Below are 12,762 nucleotides of genomic sequence, written 5' to 3' on the forward strand. Positions count from 1 at the left end.
CTCTCAGTATGAAGCAATTGTTTATGATCCTATGCACAAAATACTTGACGTCCATTTAGATAGACTTCAAGCTTGGATTACAGACAAGCGTACAGACGATGAGCTGCGTGAAACCTTTCATGGGAAAAAATCGAAGGCTTTTTGCAGAGACTTGTTTATGTGTCGCCGGTGGTTGGCGGATGAGGTATGGGATTATCTTATCATTTATGCAATTATAATTTTTTTATTGTTATGGTTCTATACATTTACTGCTTACTTTTGTTTCTATTAGCATTTGGATGCACTTTTTCTTTTCATTCGCTTGAAGATTAAGGCAGCCGGGATACCTTCTTCTCAGAACTTCACAACTGCAGACACAATCTTTATGGTTTGGAATCGTCGCGTTACTTTATGTATGTATTTGCGTTTGATATTTGTCTTTCGGTCTGATATTTGCGTTTGTATGTTTTTCTTTGCAGCGCATTTTAGTTTCGAAGTGGCCCCTATACAAAGAATGTATTAAAGAGAATCGCCCGTTTGACTGGGACGAAGAGTATAGGTTGGTTGACTATGTTGTCAGGTCAAAAGAAGACTTCCAAGATCCTTGGGCAAGTGTTGATTACGTTTACTCTCCATTCAATGTCCATGGCAACCATTGGGTTCTATTATGCTTGGATTTGGTAAGTTGTCAAGTGAAGGTATGAGATTCGCTTCCGTCACTTACAACTACCGAAGAGATGAAAAACATATTACTGCCCATTCGACAGTTGGTGCCAAAGTTGTTAGATAGTACTGGCTTCTTTGATAGGAGAGGTAGATCATCGACATACAAGGAACCTTGGCCAGTTGTCATTGTTGACTCAATTCCACTTCAACGAAATAATAGTGATTGTGGCGTATTCACAATTAAGTATTTTGAGTACATAGCTGCTGGTGTTGGTTTAGATACATTATGTCAAGAAAACATGTCATACTTTAGAAAACAATTAGCATTTCAATTATGGACCAACACTCCTATGTATTGAAATATTTACATAAATCACAAGTATCAATTGGCTATTCGATTATTGTCTATGTTGCATTTCAATTAGTATCAATTGACATTTCAAGTGACGATGGACAAGAGACGATGGCTGGAGTAGGTTCAGGTGTTTTACGCGAAAGAAAAGAGAAGGGAAAGGGAACTATACGCGAAAGAGAAGGAATCGATCGTGGAGAGAAGGGAAAGCAAACGTGGAAGAGGGAAAGGAAAGGAAGGGCATTTTTGTCCATTCACACCCAAATTGTCCTAAAAGTCTTTCTTTTGAAAACTTGTCCCAAAATTCATTTAAATCTCTTTTTTTAACCTATTTTTGGCAATTTCCCAAAAATTAATCCCAACAGTTGTTACACCCTCTAAAAAAAGCCTACTTTAATAATTTTTCTATTAAATTAAGATTGTATCATACAAAACGATTTTTAATTTGCACTTTAAACCTTTTGAAGATTTTTATTTTTGTCACTCAACTTTGATATTTGTTAAAATAGGGGTTTTCTTTTCGGTTTTCTCAATCATAATAAAAAAAAACTAATTATTTATATTTCATAGCAAAAATTCACTACATATTTAACCCACTTTGCTACTTTTGACAATTCCCCCTTTTTTCTCTTCTTTCTAGATTTTTTCTTTTTTGTTTTTTTCTTCTTATAGGTGCAAATGTGAAACATATGCGACGTTATTTTCAATGTAATATATGTAAATTGACATCTTAATTGAGGTATAGAACAAAAGATTTTAATGATACATTTTAAATAACAACGGTCATAATTTTCTTTAGCGTTAATAATATAATGCACTGGCTTATTGCATGTTTGGCAAATTAATTATGCTTCAAAAATTAGATTTATAGCACAAACTTATTTGTTTTTCACAAATGACAAAAGAACAAGTTTAATCCACATGATACACCTAATATACATTTGAGATATATACACCACTGATACACTCGATATGTATAACACACTCAATACACTACCAATATGCACTTCATACACTGTTGATATCCACTTTGATACACTTGATATCCTTCTAATAGGCATTTGATACACATTTAATACACTTGGTGCACATTTGATACACGTTTGGCATTCTTGATGTACACTAGACACATTTTTTATATACCAAATATTTGGAGTTATGATAAAGAATTTTAATTTTTGTTAAAGTATTGGGAAAAGAAAAATATATATTTATTGTAAAAACATAAACCACAAACACATACTATTATTGCCAAAACTAAAATACTCTAAACTTAAGACACAAACTATTATAACTCAAATATAGTAACTTAGGACTATAATAACTCACTTTTTGCCCCAAACGTTCTAAGGGTGTGTTTGGGTCTCGGGTATAGGAGAAAAGGAAAAGAAAATTGGGTCAAACCTTGTTTGGCCCAAGTATTATGCTAAAAGGGGATTAGGAAAACCCTAATCCCCATATCCCTTATATTCTCCTACACTTAAGCCGTCGACCGCCTCTTTTAACCCTACCAAATTTCGGCCGAATTCCTTCGATTTCCCTGTATTTTTCGTTCCATTTTCCTCGCATTATCTTTGATTATCTCCATTTTACCTATCTCTTCTCCCTTCCTGTTCAAGTTGATTTACATTTTGTTCGTATTTATACTCTTTGACTGATCTGTTCGTGACTCTGAAACGCCTCTCATCCTCTCATCCTCTCCCTGAAACGATCTGTTCGTGTTCCATTTTTTTTGCCCTAATCTCCCCGAAACGCCTCTCATCCTCTCTATTTTGCGTTTCGTTAATCGGTTGCGACGAACGTGTAACGACCCAACTTTTTGGACTAAGCGGAGGTCACTACTCAGTACTAAGACTCGACCACAAAACACAAAAACTTATAAAGATCCGGTTACGATTCATTAAAAACGTTTAAAAATATTACAAAAGCAGTTTCGGGGCCTATTTTAAATCACAGTCACGAGAATTTCAAATACAATACTCAAGTCATCAAACTCAAAATCACAAAACCAAATATTCTAACAAAATACATCAGCGGAAGCATAAAGAAAACCAGACGCGTCCATATGGCCTTCACGCATCTTTCTTGCCTCTCTCGGTCTGCCCCTCGCTGTACCCTTACCTGAAAAGTTAAAGAAGAGAAAGGGTGAGTATAAAATATACCCAGTAAGGGACCCACTACTGGGCCTGTTAGAAAACAACAGTTAACTTCCTATTCAGGGGTACCCTACGTAAACAGTCTAGTGGTTCCGTAGAACACACACATCAGTCTCGTGACCCCGAAGGATGCACATATCAGTCTAGTGATCCCGAAGGGTACACCTATCAGTCTAGTGATCCCAAAGGATTCACATTTCAGTCTAGTGATCCCGAAGGATGCACATATCAGTCTAGTGATCCCGAAGGATACACCTATCCGTAAGGTACACTACCCCATAGATGAAGCTAACCGTTACCCCTTAGTCCATACTAAACCGTCTACAACAGTCACACTCCGACAACATTCATATTACAAATTCGCCATAGGCTTCGCCAGTCAGATAGTATAGGTTTAAACAACTACATCCTCAGTTGCTATATGCGTTTCTAATTCACACACCATTGTGATATTCCTTAGATCCAGTCAACTAGTCAAATCAGAATCGGACTCATAGTCCTTCCACGACAAAACTCAATGATCAATATCCAGACAATAGACTACCACATACCTAACCTTAAGATTTTAAAGTCCATCAACATACAATTCCTGTCCAACACGTAGCTCATTAACATAACTACAATATACAGAACATCCGGGCATCGGTGTCTATCTGTAAACAACTCCTTACACCCGATGGCACACAAGCTACAACTAGCGGTCACGTTACCTTTACATCAGACAAGAGCATAACAACGATACTTAATAGTGAAACATGCATCAATTTATTAAGTGCAGTTACTAACGTGTAATCCCCTATGGATTACTATGTTTCCAGCCTCGATCCGAGGTCCAGTAGTAGGAAATCCTTACCTGATACTTGGTTATGCCCTTCGATCGAGTCCACGCTCAACGGATCCACCTAAACGAAAACACAAGGGTTTTAAACGATGATACTAGCAGAAGTCACTTTTAACTGGTCCTAAGCAACATCCGTTGACTTACCTGAGAAAAGGAAAGCTATCTCCAAATAAGCCTGCCACGAAACCCGAGAATTTGAGCGTCAACTCCTTCATACCTTCAAGGAACGAAAGGCAGGACCAAGTCTTACTCCAATATTCAAACTCGAAACGGTTATAGCAACATTAGGAAATTCACCAAAATAATCCTTACCGAAGACTCATCGTGACCCGAAGTGGAGGGAGAAAATGGCTTAGGTGGCTCAGCTCGGCTCACCCTCGGCTCGCGACTCAGCTCAGCTTGACTCTCGGCTTGCGGCTTGCGGCTCGCGGCTCGCGGCTCGGCTCAACTCGGCTTGATTCGGCTCGCGGCTCGGCTCAACTCAGCTCAACTCGGCTCGGCTCGACTCTCGGCTCGGCTCGAGGCTCAGCTCAACTCGGCTCGCGGCTCGGCTCGCGGTTCAGCTCAACTCGACTCAGCTCAACACGCGGCTCGACTTGGTTTGGATTCGTGGCTCGGGTCGGCTTGGATTCACGGCTCGACTTGCTCGGCTCAACTCAGCCGTCTTAGAGCCTATCTAAATTCCACACGGCGGCGAAACACACGGCGGCGAAACACACGGTGACGATGGTAGAGAAGGTTTGCCCGAATACTTACGTCGATGCTAGATGTACGACGGTCGACGCTGCACAACCGAGGTGGAGATAGCCAATGGCTGGCCGTGCACGCGGAACCCAGAAGGACGGTCGGAGGTGGCTGTAGATGGGTGGTTTTCCGTCGGTGATGTGCGGCCGGTTGGATGAAGGGGAAAGCATTCGTGCGGACGACGAAGCACTACCGAGCTGGTGACGGAGAGGAGGTCGGAGATGGGGACGGAGGTGGAGACGTACGCGAACGGAAGGGGGATGGATGCGAGGCGGCGGCGGCTTCGCGTGCGGAAGACGATGAAGAAGAAGAAAAGTGGATGGGGCGCGCTTTAGGGTTTTTAAAAAAAATTTATATATATATATTAAACAAATAAATAATAATAATAATAATTAATAATAATATTAAATAATAATTATTATTATTATAAATAATATTATAATATTAATATTAAATAACAATAATATTTAACAATAATAAATAATAATAATAATAATATAATTAATATTATATTATTATTATATCAATTTACAAAATATTAAATGTACAGAAATTCATATCCCTAAATTTCTTTTTCTTCCCTCTTCGAAAGCAACCAAGAATTTCCACCAAAATTTTAAATTTCCGAAAATTCACACCAAATGATAAAATTTACCTCGAAAATTTGGGGCGTTACAGAACGTCCGTGACCTCCGAAACGCTTCTAATCCTCTCTATTTTCCGTTTCGTTGATCGGTTGCCACGACGTGCCTGACCTCCGAAACGCTTCTCATCCTCTCTCCATATTTTCATACCATTTCATCCATCGAACAACCCTTGCCGCTCCCCACTCTTGTCGGTCGTATAACCAGTTTATTGCACTTTTTTTTTATACCGAACAGATATGTTGTCATTGATTCTACACTAAATCGGTGAAAGGAAGTCGAGTAGGGGCATAGAAGCATGTCAAGGGTTATCGGTGTGCATCAAAGGTATGGTCAGCCTATGATGAGTATTATGGTGGTCTGTCTGATTTGATTTTTTCATGTTTCTTCTTATTTTCGGTCGATTATGCATTCGTTTTTCTATTGCCAGTGATGAGTTGAATTATATATTCATGATTCTGTTCATTTTTTTTAAATCTTCGTTTGTCAACTTCTTTAACCATCATCCGTCTTTGTTCTTGATGTTCATATGTGATCAATTGTGGAATTCTTTGTTCTTGATCTTCGTCATCAATTGTGTTCTTGATGTTCAAATGTGATGAATTGTGGAACATCCCTCTTTGTTCTTGATCTTCGTTTCTGAACTTGTTTAATCATCATGACTCTGTGTTATTGACATCCATATGTGATCATAAATCTTTTTGCTTCCTCTGTGATCATTTATGTTGCAACTCTGGATTTCTTTACAACTTGTTCAATTTCAATTTTTCTGTCTGAGAATTGTATCTATTCCTCTACTCTATGTAGAATAATGTCATGCCTACTGTGTACTTGTGTTGAAAAAAATATCCGGCTACTGTTTTTAGGGTTTGACTGCATTTCTCAAATCCCCTATTTTATGGGATTCTTGTTGGACTTAATTAATGGTTGTTGACCTATTTATTAGCATACTCCCTTTAGTATATATTTGGATGTTCCTCCCTGCATTACATGCCACATTGTCTTCTCCTTTTGTTATACTTCCAGTCCCTTTGGTATGTTCATAAAATTTGTTTGCTCTAATTGCTTTCCATTACATTTGCCACTTTAGCCACTGTTTTCAGTACTTTACAATTGAATCATTTTTAATCTAACTTTTAAAATCTTACTTGTTTGTTTTTTACATTTGCCACTTTTGCTATGTTCTTCAAATTTCCCCTACTTATTTGTTTTTTACAAAACATATCTGGTTGTTGTACTTTGATTTCTCCCTATGTCTTATTTTTGTTGTTGTAGTCTGTTTTCTCTCTATGGTTTTTTTTTTCCTTTGCGCACTGTGTTCTCACACTGCCGACGGTTTTCTGAACATGTTGATCTCTATTTTATGTCTCTCGTTGGTTGCTTGTGTTTTACATGTGATGTTATCGAGTTCACCGCACTAAATTCTACCGCAAATGCGTTCTCTTAAATGTCTTTGAGGGAATTTATTAACTCTGAGGCAACTTCCTTTCCCATACATTATGTACTAACACATTTATTTTTTGGTACGGTTCCATGGATTTGTAAGCTTTCGTTTCTGTTTAAGGTATGTTTCATTTTCATTTTTTCATTTATTTTTTACAATACATAATCTTTACGGCCACGCATATGTAATGACAATGTCGTTTCTTGTGTAAATCTTCAGGTTGTCGTACTTAAAGCATTCGTAAACGAGGTACAACGGCTTTAAACCTCATTCATTTATGAAGTTTATGTATATGTGGTCTACTTAATTATTTTTGTAATGAATTCTTTTCTTTCGTTATTATTCATTTATGTTTGTTGTATCAAACGTTTCGCATTATAGGTTATAAATCGTATTTTTCTTAATATGTTAAGTGATAGTATTCTTTATTCATTTCTTTCCATACTATATTCGCCACTGCCCGTATGTATGAATAGCATATTCATTACTTAGCTACTGTTTTGAAAGTAACTGCTATCACATGTACCTATTAGGACTAAAAACGTAATAACGTAACAAATTTAAAATTACATCAAACTTAATTAACATTCTTATTTAAGAAAAGTTGATTGTATATGTAGATGAATAATAATAACACAGTGAGCTATAGATAAGAAAATTGACATTATTATTTCAACAATATTATTGAGACATTGATGTATGTAACTTGGGTGGTATTAAATAATGCTAAATGATAGTTTGGGTTGTATTAAGTAACCTACTGAGGACCAATGTTAAAATATATTATTTTATTTTCTACAAATAATTTGGGTGGTATTAAGTAATGTTAAATGCTAATAAAATTCAAATTAATTTTTTGAACTAACTTTATTTTATGTAATATGTAGTGGGTTAGAAAATTACTAGCTCCCCTAGTTAATTTACAAACATTTTACTTTACAAAAAATTACTTTAGAAACTCCTTCAATTACTTTAGAACAAATTAATGGCAAATATATTTTACAAACTCCTCCAAATATTTTAGAAACAAATTCCATTTATAAACCAATTTTACAAACTCTCTTAATTAATTTATAAAATATTTGTATTTCTAAACATATTTTATAAACTCCCATAATTAATGTACAAAAAATGTATATTTATAAACATAATTTTACAAACTATTCCAATTAATTTGAAATTAAATAAATTTTCAAAACATATTTTACAAACTCCTTTAATTACCTTACAAAGAAATTCCATTTATAAAGCTATTTTCGCATATTTTACAAACTCCCCCATTTATAAACATAATGACACAAACTCTCCCAATTAATTAACAAACAAATAATATTTAAAAACATATTTTACAAACTCCCCTATTTACTTTAAACACAAATTCCATTTTTAAACATTTTACAAAGTACCCAAATTAATTGACAAACAAATTTATATTTATAAACATTTTTTACAAACACCCCTCGTTACTTTAAACATATTTTAAAACATATTTTACAACATGCACTGGTTAATTTATAAACAAATGTTCAAATGCAACATATTGCTAACATTTTTAAATTTAATTTCAAGTATTTCATTAGGCTAATAGCATTTGAATGTAACGTGTTCATAGGATTCTTTTTGAACATGTCGTAAATCTAGTATTTCTAATGGACGAACACGAATTTGCGTCGCTTCTATATGCGTTTATAACATCCCAACGTCAGTTACTACTAATGTCGAATCTGTTAAATAATGACACGAAAAGGATAACACACATCCTTCATGACAGTAGGCATAAGATTAGATAGTTAGCCTATTTTTGCATGATTCATGCCTCAGACCTAGTGTGTCGCCAGAGTACGAGAATGAATCGAAGATGTTTCGCCATTCTCTGCCACCTACTAAGGACCATTGGTGGACTAACGTCGACCGAAGTCGTCGATGTTGAGGAGATGGTAGCAATGTTCCTCCACATTCTTGCGCACGACGTGAAAAATCGTGTCATTCAACGGGAGTTCATGCGGTCGGGTGAGACAATTTCCCGTCATTTTCACATGGTTTTGTTGGCTATTATTCGACTTCATGACGAGCTTTTGAAAAAACTACAACCAGTGGCTAACGATTACATAGATCAAAGATGGAGGTGGTTTGAGGTACACATTTGTCTGAAACTTCGTGCTTCCACCCCAACGACGTTTGATCTTATCAATAATCATCATATATGCGTTGCAGAATTGCCTAGGTGCATTAGATGGGACGTACATAAAAGTTAACGTTTCAGAAAGTGACCGGGCTAGGTACAGAACACACAAGGGGGAGGTCGCCACAAATGTACTTGGCGTGTGTGACACGAAAGGAGATTTTGTTTACGTACTTGCCGGTTGGGAAGGATCAGTTGCGGACTCACGCATCCTTCGTGTGCCATTTCAAGACCTAATGGCCTGAAGGTGCCCGAGGGTAACTGCCAACGACATTGTACCTATAAATGCAATTTTCCAATTAATAGTTGCGATATTTTAATCCTCCAATGTGATGACAGGCTATTACTACCTGGTTGATGCTGGGTACCCAAATGCAGAGGGTTTCCTCGCACCATACAGAGGCCAACGCTACCACTTGCAAGAATGACGTGGCACTGAAAATGCACCTTCAAATTCAAAAGAGTTCTTCAATATGAAGCATTCTTCTGCTCGTAATGTAATCGAAAAAGCATTCGGTGTCTTGAAGGGTCGATGGGCGATACTACAGAGAAAGTCATACTACCCTATAGAAGTCCAATGTCGCACAATACTCGCATGTTGTCTCCTCCACAACCTTATCAATAGAGAGATGAAAACCTTTGATATAGTGGACGACATAGATGAGGTTGATTCCACCCACGCGACTAGTGCCGCCGATGACATACATTACATAGAGACGTCCAATGAGTGGACTCGGTGGAGGGACGACCTTGATGAAGAAATGTTTAGTGAATGGGAGTTGCGCAACGAGTAGAACAATTAAATATTCACCGTTCATTTTCATATATAAGTAGTGGTTGCACTGGGTCTAATTTTCTCATAGTTATCGGAATATATTTGTCTTCAATGTATTGATTACCGAACTTTTTAATGGCAAACTGTTATTCAGTACGACTTGAATGTATTATGTATGTAATCATAGGAAATTAATGAAACTAATATGTTGGCGTTTCATTTCTAGCATGGCAAGTTCATTGAGACTACTTAAGCACAATTAGACTAAAGAGGAAGAGGCAGGCCTCGTCGAGTGCCTCGTGGAGTTAGTCAATGCTGGTGGGTGGAGGTCCGACAACGGGACGTTTCGGCCCGGGTACCTAAATCAGCTGGCGAGAATGAAGGCCTTCAAGATCCCAGGTTCTAACGTCCATGCTTCAACGTCGATAGCCGAATAAAATTGTTGAAGAGAATGTTTCATGCAATTGCGGAGATGTGTGGCCCAACTTGTAGTAGATTTGGGTGGAATGATGAACAAAAATGCATCGTCGCAGAGAAAGAAGTCTTTGACAATTGGGTCAAGGTGCGTTACTAGTCATTTGTGTGATTACTGTAGTATATTTCAAAAATTGGACTAACAATTTATTATTGCACTTATACAGAGTCATCCAGCGGCAAAGGGCCTCCTTAATAAGTCGTTTCCCCACTATGACGAACTGTCGTATGTGTTTGGCAAAGATCGTGCAACGGGAGGTCAGGCCGAGAGTTTTGCAGACATTGGGTTAAACGATCCTGCTGGGTACGAGCCATTTGCCGTTGACGCTATGCCGGATACGGACTTCCAACCTATGTACAGTCAAGGATTGAACATGTCACCTGATGAATTGATGGGAATAAGAAATGCTCAGGTAAGTGAAGGTAGGTATGTTTCGAGCGGGTCTAAGCGGAAACGTAGAGGACGGGCCGCAGACAGTGGGGACGTACTTCGCACTGCGATTGAGTATGGAAATGAACAACTGAACTGCATTGCTAAATGGCCTATCCTACAACGTCAAGACGCAAGCCAAACACGTCAAGAGGTTGTCCCAGTTGGAGGCCATCCTGAGCTGACATTGATGGATAGGTGTCGCTTAATGCGTATACTTATGCGTAACGTCGATGACATGAAAGCTTTCCTTGAGGTTCCCGATAATATGAAATACCCGTACTGCAACATCATTCTTCAAAAAAACCGATGACTAGTTTGTTTGTTCTATTTGTATTGGTGGTTTTTTGTACTTGGACTATATGTTCATTAATTTACTTATTTTGTCTTATTATCTAACAAAATTCTCTTTCTCTTCAAGCTTGGTTTGTATTTTCATTTCGTTTTCCAATGTAATGGTTTGATATTGTTGTATTATAGTATTAATGTACTGTTTTCGTTCAAGTTCTTTTTTACAATATTTCTAAATTGCGTACATGTGGAAATAATTTGTTTAAATGCGCTAATGAATTTACGGATTTACGAATTATTTTTGCACGACATAACATAAGAGAAGAAACAAAATTATTAAATGGGACTTAATATAACTATTTTAGAAAATAAATATTTTATTAATAAATATTTTGTTACTCACAGGTACGTAAAAAAAATATTTCAAAAGTATATACATAAATATGTTTGAGTTATTCTAATTATATAATTGAATATTGATCATTTTAAAAAATATATTAAATTATAAATTTTGTATTCTTATATTAACATTCCTTATTTAAAAAAAATATCATAAATTCAATTAACGTAATCTTTATCCCAAACAAGTTTTATAATAATATTACATTCATAACTCTTCCTCCAAACACAATTTATAATAATACTACGATAGTTTATATTTGGCTATAAGATTGTTTATATTTGACTATACGGTTGTTTATTTTTTGTACACGATCGTTTAGATTTGATATCCAAATCTAAACGATTTTTTTTAGATTATTTTTACACGACGATTTTTTCCAAGGTTATTTGATACACGATCGTTAGATTTGGCTACACGATTTTTTTCAAGATTCTTTTGGTACACGATCATTTATATTTGACTATACGATCGTTTATTTTTGTACACGATCGTTTAGCTTTGCTATCCAAATCTAAACGAATTTTTTAGATTCTTTTTACCCAAATTTAAATGACGTTTTTTTAAAGATGTTTTATATTTACTATATAATCTTAAACAATTATAAAATAGTTTTAAAAAATAAATATTTTATATTTGATACAGGATCTGAATCAAATAACACAGAATCTTGAATCAAATAACACATAATCTTGAATCAAATAACAGTTTGGAAAAAAAGAAAAAGAGAAAGAGAGGAAAGATGATGGAAAAAAATCGCAAAAGAAAGATAATGAAAAAAATGAAGAGCAAACCTGAAATACTTAAAAAAAATAACAAACTTTATGAGCTTTTTTATTTTGTTACATCGACGTAAAATATTTTAGCCATTTTTTATTTTTATGAAAATTTCCTCTCTCTATATATCTTATGCATGTATAAATATATCTATTATTTTTTCTTTCAAGTTGGGGCCGACATCGAGAATGTATTTCCCGTATCCGCCCGAATTGTCGATGAGAAAAAATAATTCCCACTTCCTCTCTATTCCTCGTGGATTTGAGCATTCCTTGTGTCTGAATGGGTTCCGGCCCGGAGGTTAATTGAGTTATCTTTAGGGTGCGTTTGGGGAAAGGAAAAAGTTACGAGGGAAAATGATTATAATGATCCTAGGATTATGATAATCCTAGTGTTAGGATAATATGTGTTTGAGGTAAAGATTATTATTGGTAGTGTTATGGTAATATGTATGGAGGAAAAAAATATAAAAAGTACTGTTATGATAGTATGTGTTTGGAGGAGAGATTATGATAGTAGTGTTATATAATATGTGTTTGGGAGAAATGTTATGATTGTAGTGATTTAAAAGATAATAATAGAATTTGAATTGAGTTAGTTAGATAAG

This window comes from Cucumis melo, chromosome 12, assembly GCF_025177605.1.
Source record: "Cucumis melo cultivar AY chromosome 12, USDA_Cmelo_AY_1.0, whole genome shotgun sequence".
NCBI classification, from domain to species: Eukaryota; Viridiplantae; Streptophyta; class Magnoliopsida; order Cucurbitales; family Cucurbitaceae; genus Cucumis; species Cucumis melo.